This window comes from Ammospiza nelsoni, chromosome 7 (assembly GCF_027579445.1).
Source record: "Ammospiza nelsoni isolate bAmmNel1 chromosome 7, bAmmNel1.pri, whole genome shotgun sequence".
In the NCBI taxonomy this organism is placed as follows: Eukaryota; Metazoa; Chordata; class Aves; order Passeriformes; family Passerellidae; genus Ammospiza; species Ammospiza nelsoni.
This window is the reverse complement of record NC_080639.1, coordinates 36,842,011-36,854,562: the sequence shown is the minus strand read 5'-3', so window position 1 is coordinate 36,854,562 and position 12,552 is coordinate 36,842,011.

The window sequence follows — 12,552 nt, the reverse complement described above, 5'->3', positions numbered from 1 at the left end:
CCAAGGGATGAGACAGAAAAGCTCAGTTTAAATACTCGCACATTAATGCAGCAGCAGCAGCATTCAGACACTGTATCTGTACAGACAGAGAGAGTAAATATTGGCTTATGTAGTTACTCCTGGGAAGATTAGGGAGACATCAAATATGGATGTGCCCAGCGCTCCACACGCAGGGAGGGTATTGGAAAACTCCCACCTTTAGACATTTGTGGGGAATATCGCTTTTCCCCTTCTTTTTTTTTATATATATTTTTTATTTGTCCTTTGAAAGCAGAATTACAGTAATTACTGTCTCTAAAAGGTGGTTATTTGAAGACTGGTGTTACACGCACGGAAATGTCAAAGCTTTTTTGGTTTCTGCAGCACGAATCTCGGGAAGGCAGTGTGATCCTCCTGAAATGGCACTGCTGGGGTAATGCCACAACACAGGAGTTGGGTAAATATTTTCCCTGTGCTCATCAGCTCCTGGCTGTTGACAAATACACTACCTAGAGCAGTAATGCAGGGTAATGATGTCATTACTGGGGGATAAACATCGCAGCTGCCGTGCGTGCCTGCAGCTCTTGCAAAACAGAGCTGAGGGTGAATTGGTTTGTGTACTCCCCATCTTTCAAATATTTCACTAATCACCATAGAAATAATGAACTAATTCAGACACAGGCAAATCTGAAGTGCTCCAGTTCAAAATTACCCTTTTTTTTTTTTTTTTTTTGGGAAGGATCCTTAAAGATAAAGAGAGTGGAGTGGACAGAATGAAATATTTGTGTCGCTGTCCGTTGCTGGTTTCCAATGGGACGTGAAACAGAGAGGGTGCAATGACATATTCTGATTTTACTTCCATCCATCTGGAACCAAGAGCTACCAGAAGTCTGACAAGACAGCCTGATTTCCAGCCAGATTTCTAGAAATGTTAATAAGAGTTCCTTATTCAAAAAGCACCTTCAAAACTTCTTAACTAGCAGGAAGAGAACCTCAGATGTCTCATCAGCCACCACAATTACTCCTGGAAAAAGACCAAGAAGTGCCCTGCAGAATTCTCCTGCTACCAAACCTGTGAATGCCTGTACATAATCAAACCTATATGCATCAAATCATAGAGATAAATCATCCATACACAAGATAATGCAGGTAAATTGAGGTCAGGAATAAAACCTTTTGGAAAACCTTCAAGGGATGGACAGAAAGGAGCAGAATTTTGACAGTTATTCTCTTGAGAACTTAAATATAGAAAATAATTTTGAATTAAGTATATTAATTTATATATTAAGGAGATCCTTCCCTTTGCTTAGAGCTTTCCAAGTGTAAACCAGGAATATCTCAGAAATCCACAGAGGATGAAGCACCTTTTCCAGTGCTTTGTCAGGTACATATCAGCTGCAAAATGAGCTCAGGACCACACAGGGCCTGCAGAGGCTTTGGGGGTGGTTTATGACAATAGCAGAAAGTCACCAGCAGAATTTTCTCTCTCCATTTTGTGCAGTGTAACTTAATGGCATTATCGACATCTTCTGTGATATACATCCTGTGATCAGTGCAATTACTGCATGTCATCACCACTGTAAATTTACCCAGCCTGAAACCATTTTAAACTTAAACTGCATACTTAAGAACTACTATCCACCTCCTCTTTGTAAATTAGCTGTATGATTTATCTGTGGGAACCATTTCAAAAAGTATACATTCAGAAATACATATACCACATGATGTCTTTTCCATATGGCATCTCATAATTATTTTGCTGTGTGTGAACATGATGAAAACAGTTTCATAATTCTCTAAGGGTTAGGGTAAATTATTTCAATTAGACATATTTCAGAGCAAACATTACCTTAGGGTTTATTAATAATAGTACCTGAGAAGGAACAGCTGCCTTCTAAGCAGTGAGAGCTGTCAACTTCTCACTGCCCCCCTGTAGCACCCCTTTTGTGACTCTGAAAAAATGGTAGAATTTCTCATGCTTTACCTAAACAGAGAACTTGGCAGCTGAGACCTGGTTGTAATCCTCAGCAAGGGAGCTGGTGGGTGGATTTTTTTTCTCTATAAACTCTTGTATAAACCACACCAGTCTCCTGGTATTTATTTTGTGTAATGCTGGAAATCATACACAGATCCAACAGGCCATGTAAAGGAGTTTTGTAACTTCCTGAAACTCTTTCAGGCAAAATCTTTTCTCCAACAGCAGTCCCAGGCTGTCAGGATAATATCATAATTTTGTAAGAGCAAGGTTCCTCAACTATTTGTAACAGGATAGTTTTGAAAAGACAAAATGCAAATCTAAATTAGATCAGCTAATTATTAGGAATTGCTCTTGGAATTATTAAAAAGAAAATTAGCTCCATTGTCAGAGTATATGGACTGTTGTACAAGCTTGCTTTGCAATTTTATGTGTTGTGCTCCTTATTTAGTTGTTTTTGTATACAAAAACTCTAAAATTTTGGGCCTTGACTTTGAATGAGCAGTTGTGTGGGAATACCCTCTGCTCAGATCAGCCCACCTGCTTTCATGCTCTCCACAAACTCATCTCCCTCCTTGTAAGGAATACTTTAATTCAACTCACAAATGCCTAAGGATCCATGTAAACCCCCAAATCTGAAAGGGAAGTGAGCTGAGAGCCAGCCAGGAGCAGGCATGGCAAATCCCTGCCTCTCCTCACCCTCCACAGCGTGCAGTCAATTGACCCTGAATGCACAGTCACCAAAGCTGGGTTGAAAAAAGGGACAGAGTTACGTCTGTGGGCTAATAAATAATGCAGGTACAACCTCACAGAGGGCTGGTGTGACTGAACACTCGTTACAACCTGTGGGCTGCAGGAAAAGTGTTGTGGAGCTGCAGCTCTCAGTCACAGAGTGGGAGGTGAGGCCATCAGCCCTCCCCAAAATCCTGCCTAGCCCAGCCTCATGCATGGAAGAGGGATGAAAGCAGCCAGCATGGGAAAAGCAGAAATTCAAACTAAACTACCTCTAGTAAGAGTTAAACTTACTGAGTTTTAAAATTAGTGTGTTGACAAATCAATTCTCACCTTGGCTGCCAGTCTTTGATCCGGCAATGCTTGTGTGCCTGTGGGGAGTGGGATTCTCATTTAGTTTATCAATTCCACCACAAATATTTACACACACATTCACACACAAAAATAGCACAAAAAGTGAGGAAGAGCATGTACTTATATGCAGAACTGTAGGGGCTGCACACAGAATTACAGAATGGTTTGGGTTGGAGGGGACATTAAAAAACATCCCATCCCATCCCTGCCATGGGCAGAGACACCTCCCAGTGTCCCAAGCTGCTCCAAGCCCTGTCCAGCCTGGCCTTGGACACTTCCAGGGATGTGCAAACCCATGAAAGCCAATACCAGGCTATCCAAAATGCTCAATCACCCAGCCAAACATGACTCTTCCACAGCATCATTATCATATTTTCATTCTTTTCATCTCAACCACAAGAGGAAAAAAACATTTCCAAACAGAAAAGAAAAATTGATAGGTAAAGGGATTCAAGCTATAAAATATTTCCTTTTGATTCAGGTCCTAGTATTTTTGTCTGGCTCAAGTTTAGGAAGATCTATAACTTTGTTGAGTAATTTCCAAAGGCCTCTTGCCTGTGTCTGCTCAGGAACACCTTCAGCTTTGAAATTGCCTCTTTAAATACGAGAGAAGCCATTTGCTCCTCTGCCATCCCTGATGCAGTGAAACCTGTGCATTTCTACAGAGGTTTTTGTCTGTCCCAGGCAGGTCCCCCTCCACAAGAACCTTCAGCACTGGGTGTTCCATGCTCAAAAGTTCTGGGGCAGACTCTCTGTGTCCTGCTGCAGTGTGTAGAAACCCATAAGAAGTGAAGAAATGGGAACCCCAAGCCTGAGACCTCTTTAATAAATTGAATTAACAAGCTTTTTTCTGATATTTGTACTTTGAAACTGGTTTTTAACTTAGGGAAGAATATATTCCCAATATCAATATATTCCAAATCATGATCTCTTTCCCCATGTCATCCAAGGAGGGGACAGACCTCTGATCTTTGCTTTCCTCTCTACTTAATTCCTTTATTTGTTCTCCTTCACTCACTCACTCCCTAACCAGACAATCTGTGTTACAGTTCACATGCTGTTATAGTTTTCAAAATCTCACCCTTTTCTGGGTAAGATTTAAATTTTCTGGGTTCAATTCTTTTTGGGCAACTCTCCTGAAGCAGCGAAGCTTTCACACTGGCCCTGTCTGCCAGACCTTTTCTCCCGTCACCACTTGCCAATTCATTGGTTTATTTCAATCCAATTTAATAGAGAGGTAGAAGCCCTGAAGATAATTAAATTCCTGTAACTTCTGCAAACATTGGCAGCTGGAGACAGGTAGGGGAATGAAAAGAGGGCCTCTGCCACAGCAAAAAATGCAGTCATAGGTTTAGCTTGGATATTAGGAAAAATTTCTTCACCAAAAGGGTTGTCCAGGGCAGTGGTGGAGTCCTTATTTTCCCTAGGGATTTAAAAGCCATGTGGATGTGGCACTTGGGGACATGGCCTTGAGGTGGCAGGGCTGGGGAATGGTTGGGCTCAATCATCTCAAAGAGATTTTCCAACCTAATAATTTCTAGAAGGTTCTACAGGAATATTTCTGCTGGCCTGGGCTCAGCCAAGAGGTTAATGTGAGACACAGCACCTGGGGAAACTGAGGCACTATGGCAAAGGATGGCCATGCTCAGATCCTTCATATCAAAAGATGAAGGATTCAAATACTGAATCTGCAGTGGCAATGAGACTTCAGGAATTCTGCATCTCAGGGTACAATTGTTAACTTTGCCCCTCCTTCCCACAACATGCTGATTCTCAAGTCCCAGTTTCACCTAGTTTCTGCAGAAGTGTATAAGAGCTGATGTGGTACCCGGTACCCAGGGAGGACAATCTAGTTCCAGATTCAGCACCTGTGCATAAAGTGTTGTCCTCAGCCTGTAAGTTTTGAATCTGAAAGCTAATGACACCAATACAGTGAGTATTTGTATTATTTGTCTTTACAACCACTTCTGCCTTATGCTGCTCTCATACCTGTCCACAACATCATTGCATGAGTGACTTGGGTACAAACCTGCACCCAACAGTTGCACAATGTCCTTTATTGGCAATGGGACTCAGCTAGGAGTCCCTCACTCAGGAGACAAACTTCCATCTGTTAGCAAAAGGTTGTGGGACTGTGAAAAATTATCTTTTTTTTTTTCCTTCTCTGTCCTTTTTTTCTCTCCCACACTTTGCCTTTTTCATTAGCTGGAGCTAAAAGTCCTTGAGCAGAAAGGCCTCTTCTTGCACCAGATGTTTGCATGAGCCTAACACATTGGGAGCATTTCTTAGCTCAGGTCCAGATGGGCTATTGCAAAGAAGATAATATCAAGACTAGCAAATACTGGTGTTCTTATGTCTATATGACAACATCACCTTTGAAATGGGAACACTTGTCTGTGTACGTTATGAGAAAACATTTTTACTTGAATATTTAGCTGTAACAGCCCCGCTGAAGTGCAAACATTAGATCTTAAAAGTACCTCCATCAAAATTAATGGACAGCCTGACAGAGATCAAACCGGTTTTCTGCAAAGAGATTAATAATCTCACGGCATCTAAGGTTTTGCCATGCCTGCCTTGTTTCTGTTTCTCTTCTCCTGAGAGAAAGGCTGGACCTCTCCTGAATGTTGCCTACCACCCATGAGCTTGGCTCAAAACCCATCTGTAAATTTCATTTGCCTTTTGAAGAGACAAAATTTTCCTTGACGAAGGTGATTATCAGGTATTAAAGGCTAATCTTATAATAAATTTGTGAATTAGTAAGCTTATTTCTGAACTAGTCAAAAGAAAATCCCTCTTGCTCATACCTTGTTACGCCGGCATCGCGTGCTATCCAACCTCTGGAATTTAATCATTTGTCAGGGTAAAAAAATCCCAAGCAGAGATATTTGCTCCCTGAAATGAACCAGGGTGGCCAGGTTACTCCCCATAATGTGGGGTTCTTTTAAGATTTTTTTTTAAATTTAATCCCAAAGGGCTTTTATTTTGTGTCAATTCGTACAATAAAGTTCTCTTTTATGAGGTTGACTTCGCTCATGTGTTGTTAGCACACTTAATTAAACTCTGAAATGCTTAATTCTTTCTGGGGCCCTAATTCTGTTCTATACAAACATTGCTGTGTGCCCTCAGTGAGGGAAAGTCAATGTAATTTGACACAAATTTCAAAGACCTCCCCAAAGCGTTTGTTTGTGTGCTGGGCAAAGGAGAGGGGAGGCAAAGAGTTGGTTGGGAATTCCTGGCTTTGGAATTGCCCCCGTTTTGAAGGTGAGGACCGTCTGAAACGCCCGGACCCGCTTCTAAATCCCCCTGCAGCCTGGAAGCGCGGCTTGACTCCGGCCCAGCTGTACCCAAAAGCAGGGATAAATTATGCATGTGAGGGGCTGCAACAGCCTTCACATTAAATATTGATCTGCTGGTGCTGTGCCACGCTGCGAGCCCGAGCATCTCCAGATCCACCTGTCTGCTCCGCGGTGACGGCCGCTCCCGCAGGACCGGCTCTGGCGCGGCGCACAAAGCCTCCCGTCTCAAATAGGTGGGTCCGGAGCAAATCTCCTCAGCTTAATTTATTCCACACCCTTGCTAGCATAACAAGTGTTCCTCGGCCTCTGTGGATGTGTATTCGAGAGGGAGCTGTCTGTCTACATTTGATTTTACATTTCCTTCGGCTGGTTCAGAGATCCATAAGCAAAACCCGGCACCCGGGGACGTCCAAGAGGATTGTGAATTCATGAACAATAAATGGGTTACAGTCAGACATACCTTAACATTTTAATCTCTGGCAGAGGGTTTGGATAAGTGTTTTTGGGTAGCTCTGTGTAATAGATTTATTCACGTGTATATGTATTTTACTTGACTATTTTTGAGCAGAAGGATTTCATAGGGGTGAGGAAACAAAAGGTCTCCTCCAAGGGTGGCCACCTGGTCTCTCCCATTGTTGACCTGGAAGGCAGAGCTACCTTTCAGCCAGCTGGAGCACTGGAAGCACATGCAACAACATGCAACACCATTTTCAAAGGAGGGACTGGGAACATCATCCAACAAGAGTAAGGAAAAATCTCTTTCCAATCCCACCACAGCCCTTTTTGATCTCACCTCCTGTAGTGGAGATCAGATCTTGGAAATGTTGTGTAGCCTAGGAGACAGATCACACCCTACAAGCCTTCTTTCCCACATCTTTCCCTCCGACTCCAACATAAAATGGCCATTTTGTTGATCTGGAGGAATTTCTGCAGCCACAAACCACCTCTGATATCTATGGGTACTGCTGCCCCAAGAAATGGGCAAGCTGCACCTAATATGACCTGGGTTTCAAGCACCAAAAAAAAAATTATCCTTCTCAGCTCTCCTTCCCATCCTACAGCAATTTTCCTACCTCCAGACACACAGGTCCTCGAGGTCCATCAGGATATTGGAGGCAGATGTCTTCTCCAGCCCACTTGCTTGTTTCATCCACTCGTCAATGCGCACCTTGTGAAGGTGCTGACCTTTGTTTGAGACATCAAAACTGTAAGACTGAATCAGACCTCTGAGGAATACAAATAACTGTGAGTGTTAAGTAATTTTCCTAATATGAAATGACTGTAAGCAGTTTTCTCAGCATTTGTGCATTACATCCAGATTTCTAAGTTATAGTGAGTCATCAAAACCATTTCCAATTATTTTATTAGATGCTCCAAACAAGAATCTGAGAAACCTGACTGTAAAAGAAAGGCTGGAAGGATTAAAGTAGGGAACTCAATAACCCACTTTAGTTAAACATTTCTAGTTAAGTCACATATTGAAGTTTTTCCACACCTGAAAACATAGAATCTTTTTGAAATTTACTTAGTAAAGAATTAGTGTGGCATGCCCATTGACTAGGTATTCCAACCAGATGGAAAACTCTTACGTGCTCAGCCTTTACTAGATTTCCTTTCTTTCTTGTTTTTTTTCCTAATTGCAACGAAGCCAAAAAGGCACAAAATTGGAGAAAACAATGCAATAAAGAAAAAATAGGAGAATCATATTTTCTTATTATTTTCACAGGAAGACTTGGGTTTAACTCTTGGGAGGAGGCTCATCTCAAATGACATTTTCACACAACCAGTACATCCTCTCCTATCTGCTGCACTGAGCTAGGTTCAAAATAGCTGAATAGCAATAACTACCAGGCCAGTTGTGGATCTGACATTCAGAATCAAGCAGATGGCAAGCACAAAAATACAGTCTGGGTTAAACACTGACCACATTTGCCAGAAGCACAGACAGAGAAACCCCAGCCACATCCAGATCACAGGCAGAGCACATCCAGATCCACCAAAACACTGAGAGCAGAATTCAGTATAAATTATTCTGTGCTAATAGTACACGGACATCTGACAGTATTTTTCTTTTCATGCCCTGCTTTTTTTTTTTTTTTTTTTTTCCCTTCAAAAGGATGGAATTTCACTCCCTACCGGACAGTTTGGCCAAGAGCTTTTTCCCAAATGGATGCAATCCCCTTTCTGATGTGAGTGCCTAACACCAGTCTCCTGCCACTCCATCCAGCCACGCTGCTGGGGAGGAGGTGATATTTAAAGCCATGCCAATGGAACACAACAGGGGACAGGCAGAGCACAGGCAACAGAAGGAGGATTTTGCAAGAGCTCGCTGGGTCACGATAAACTCCTTCTCTGGCCACATCCAGTGTCCAGCCCGTATGGCTGAAGATCTTTGCTGGAAAGCCTTTGTTATTTATTTGGAAATTCTCAGTGGCTGTGGTTTAACTCTGTGTTTTGGAGCTGTTCTTTAATTGATATGGGGCATTTCATCCTCCATAAACAGCAGTCAAAGGAAGAGAGCGAGGCAGGTGATCAATACCAGTGGATGACCCAGGCTCTATAAAAATGTTATTTATACATCAAAAATTTCTTCTAGCGAAGAAAAAGCAAGTGCACAAGAGCTGTATTTATGAGGTTAAGAGAATCCTACCTTTGGCTAAGCATCAGTAAAAGCCTCGCGGAGAAACTTCTTTGTTTCTGGCACAAATAAATATTTATTATTGCACTGGGGAAAAAAGTACTCTCACAAAGCCTAACTATTTTAATAAAAAATTTAATATGTTTATTTCTTTCAGACAGAAGATAAAAAGCTGTCAGAGAAATAATGGTTTAAATTACAGTGAGATGTTTCCTTGCCTAATCTTTCTCTTTCTTCATTCCCAAAAATCTACGTGATATGCTCAAAAATTTTATTTTTAGTGAGAAATGTCAAGGAAACACTTTATGGTAAGTGGCTGCTCTCTATTAATTCTTTTGTTATTAAATGTGGGTACATTAATTACCATTAATCATTTTGGCTCTAGTATAGATTTCCAACAATAAATTCTTTAAACACATATACAAACCCTATAATCTAATCAAGTAATTTTCTTCTACCTACTTGGAAGGGAGAAAACAGCAAGGCTGTTATTGTTACTTCTATTTTTTTTTTAATTCTGAGGAGGCGGAGGAGAAACTGGCAATGGGACCTCTATAGGAACAGAGAAAAAACCCAATAACTATTCCTACTGACAGTGTATGTGCTTCTCAATAATAATCATACCTTAGAAGAGGTAAAGTGCCTTAATAAAATGTAAAGAAATTCAGAAAGGAAGAGATTTATGCAGGTCTAAGTCATCAAGGATATGTATTCCTCTGCGAAAGCAAAGATAATATTGAAGTGTTGTTTTTCCTCCAGAAAATAAAAAGTAGTACCTGAATTAATTCTGCAGCAATTAGCAAGGTGCTTCCTAATGTAGCTGTGACACAGCCCACATTTCCAGTGCTGGCAATAAAGTTCACATTCAGTGACATAGCCATAAGTTTACTGAGATAAAGAGGAAATGCAAAGTTACAAATACAGGTTGCTGTTGTCAAGGTACTCACGGGAGCTTGTGCTCTGTTGCTTTTCACAGGGTAACACTGGGCTGCTGAACTCTTTTCGAACCTGCCATCACCAGATTCCCAGATTCTCACACTGGCAGGTGCATTTTTTAAACCACAGCGGGTAATTCTGCACAATAACGTTGTCATTACTCCTCAGAAGCCCTGATCTGAATAAACATGATGAATGAAAACACTGAATTCTCAGAACAAACAAGCTGCAACCTCCATCTTAAGGACAGAAGCCACGGTACAACTGATTAAGTATGGATGCTGCTTGCCAAGTCTCACTTTCACTTTTAAACTTGTAATTGTTCTCAGAATGAAGTTTCCATAATGAACAGTTAAAGACACTTACCTCAAATATTGATTTACAGCTGGAGACCTTGCATTAGAACATGTCTTGGCCACTTTGGGCCTTTACCACCAGTCAAGGTCTGTGCAGGCAGAGGAGAATAACCCTGTGAGGGTTCCCTTCACTGGGATGTGCTCCTCACTTTGCACTCCAAAGTCCACAGTCACTCATCCAAAATCCAGCAGCTAAATAATACAGCCACATCCCAGCAGCTCCTCCAGTCCTCTCACCTCATGTTAAACTCTTTAGTCCATCCTGCACAAGTTTAACAAACAGGTTTTAGTCTCTGCACTCGTGTCTTTCCCCACTGCAGACAGCTCCCACTGTTTCTGCCTCTAATCTTCAGCTTTTCTGGAGCACCTGATCTCCACCACAATTTCCTTTTGTTCCCTAGGATTCTAGTGTCCTTTCAGTCTTCTTTCAAGGCATTGTAGACACTCAACATTTAATATAAAACTCAGCCTTCTAAGAAAAGATAGCCAAACATTACTTCTCTCTGTTTTTCTATTTTTTCTTCCAGAAACTCTCTGAACTGACTTCACAGCTGGGTCAATTCCTATATCATATCCTATTTCCTTTCCTAAATCTGTTGCCTCTACAGACTGCAAACCACTTCTTCTAGTAGGCAGCCCAAAAGTATTTTCAAGCAACCTGCAGCTGATGATCTGCTCCAGGAGGTCTAGACCATCTATGTGAGATGATACAAGGATGCTCCCACTCTTTCCTTAATAAAATCCTCTAGAGGGGAAATAATGAGGGTCATCACAGGCTGTATAAATTCCTTATTGATGGAAATGCATTCAAAAAGAATAGTTCCCAGAGATGCACAGGATCTTTGTGGAGAACATCAAGAGAGGTGCAATCCTGGACATCGGAGCAGCCTACTCAGGGCACTGGTGGAGTTCCCATAGCCGGGGTCCAAAAGCTGTGTGGATGTGGCCCCTGGGGACATGGGTTGGCAGTGCCAAGGGGAATGGTTGCAATCTCTGACCTTAGAGGGCTTTTCCAACCTTAATATAACAATAAACCCCACGATTTGCCGAGGCATTGCTGGGAAAACCTGACTTCCCATCTGCTCGGCAGAGAAATCACCCTCCAGTAACGTGCCGGAGCGCGGCTCTAAAAAGGCAGGAATGTGAAAAACCTCCTTTTCACCCCTTCCATCCACCAGCAGAGCTGAGGGTAACCTACTTTCCCCCTGTGCTTGCGAGGAGCACAGGCACAAAGGCAGGGAGCACAAGGTGCTGCCTCACACACATTGTTTGATAAATTTCAGCACCCGAGTACCCGGCATCCCACGGCTTTCCCTGCTCCCAGGGTGTCATGGAGTTATTGACATTGACAGAACCAGGTTAACAGAGACTAAAGGAGCTCTAAGAATTCCTGCCCCTAGCAGGAGCGATTGAATAATTTTTTTTTTTCCCCCTTTCTCTTTGATTTTTTCTTGTCTTTTTTTTTCCTGGCGTAAAAAGTTCTCAAGCTCTGGACAGCAACAGGTTGCAATGCAGGTTGTTTCCCACCATGCTGAAAATGTGCTTTTTATTTTGCACCCTGATAGCCTGGACCCCTCTCAAAATGACTCAGTAAAGAGGTAAATTCTGAGGTATCATTTTCTTCAGATGTATAAACCCCAGCATTTTTAGAAAATATAATCTAATATCACGTATCATATGCATTTTACGAGAAAAAGAATTTTTAAAATTCCAAATTTTTAAAAGAAATACAGTTTTTTTAATTTATCAGTTTATCACAATTCATGCCACAGATAATGAAAACTCCTCATCTCAATATTAGTCAGACATATCCAGAAAACAAAAAGACTTGTAATATTTACCAGTACTGCATTTTTAATAAATTTAGTCATCTTATTCAAATATTTTTCACTAGATTTTCGTGACTTTCCAGTAAAAAATAAAATAAAATAAAACAAAAAAGAAAATAAATGTGAAAAATCTAAGCATTTCCAGTTTCTGCTGCAGAAAAGACAAAATGCCTGTGACTTAGAGAACCTGTCACAAGTTATAAGTGTAAATAGCACAGTTTTATATCTTCGGGAATAACTTCAAATACACAGAACAGCCCCCTGGTTTTAATCTTATTTTTTCCCTTAATAATTGACCTACATAAGCAACCAAATCCTTGGTACACTATAGTGGCATAATTTAAATTTCTCTTACGTGCACTGTGGTGTTGTCACTGAGGTCCCCAACCAAACATTATGGAAGACTGAGGGCTGGAGTGATGCTTTGCTTGCTGCAGTGTTTAGGGGGGGAAAA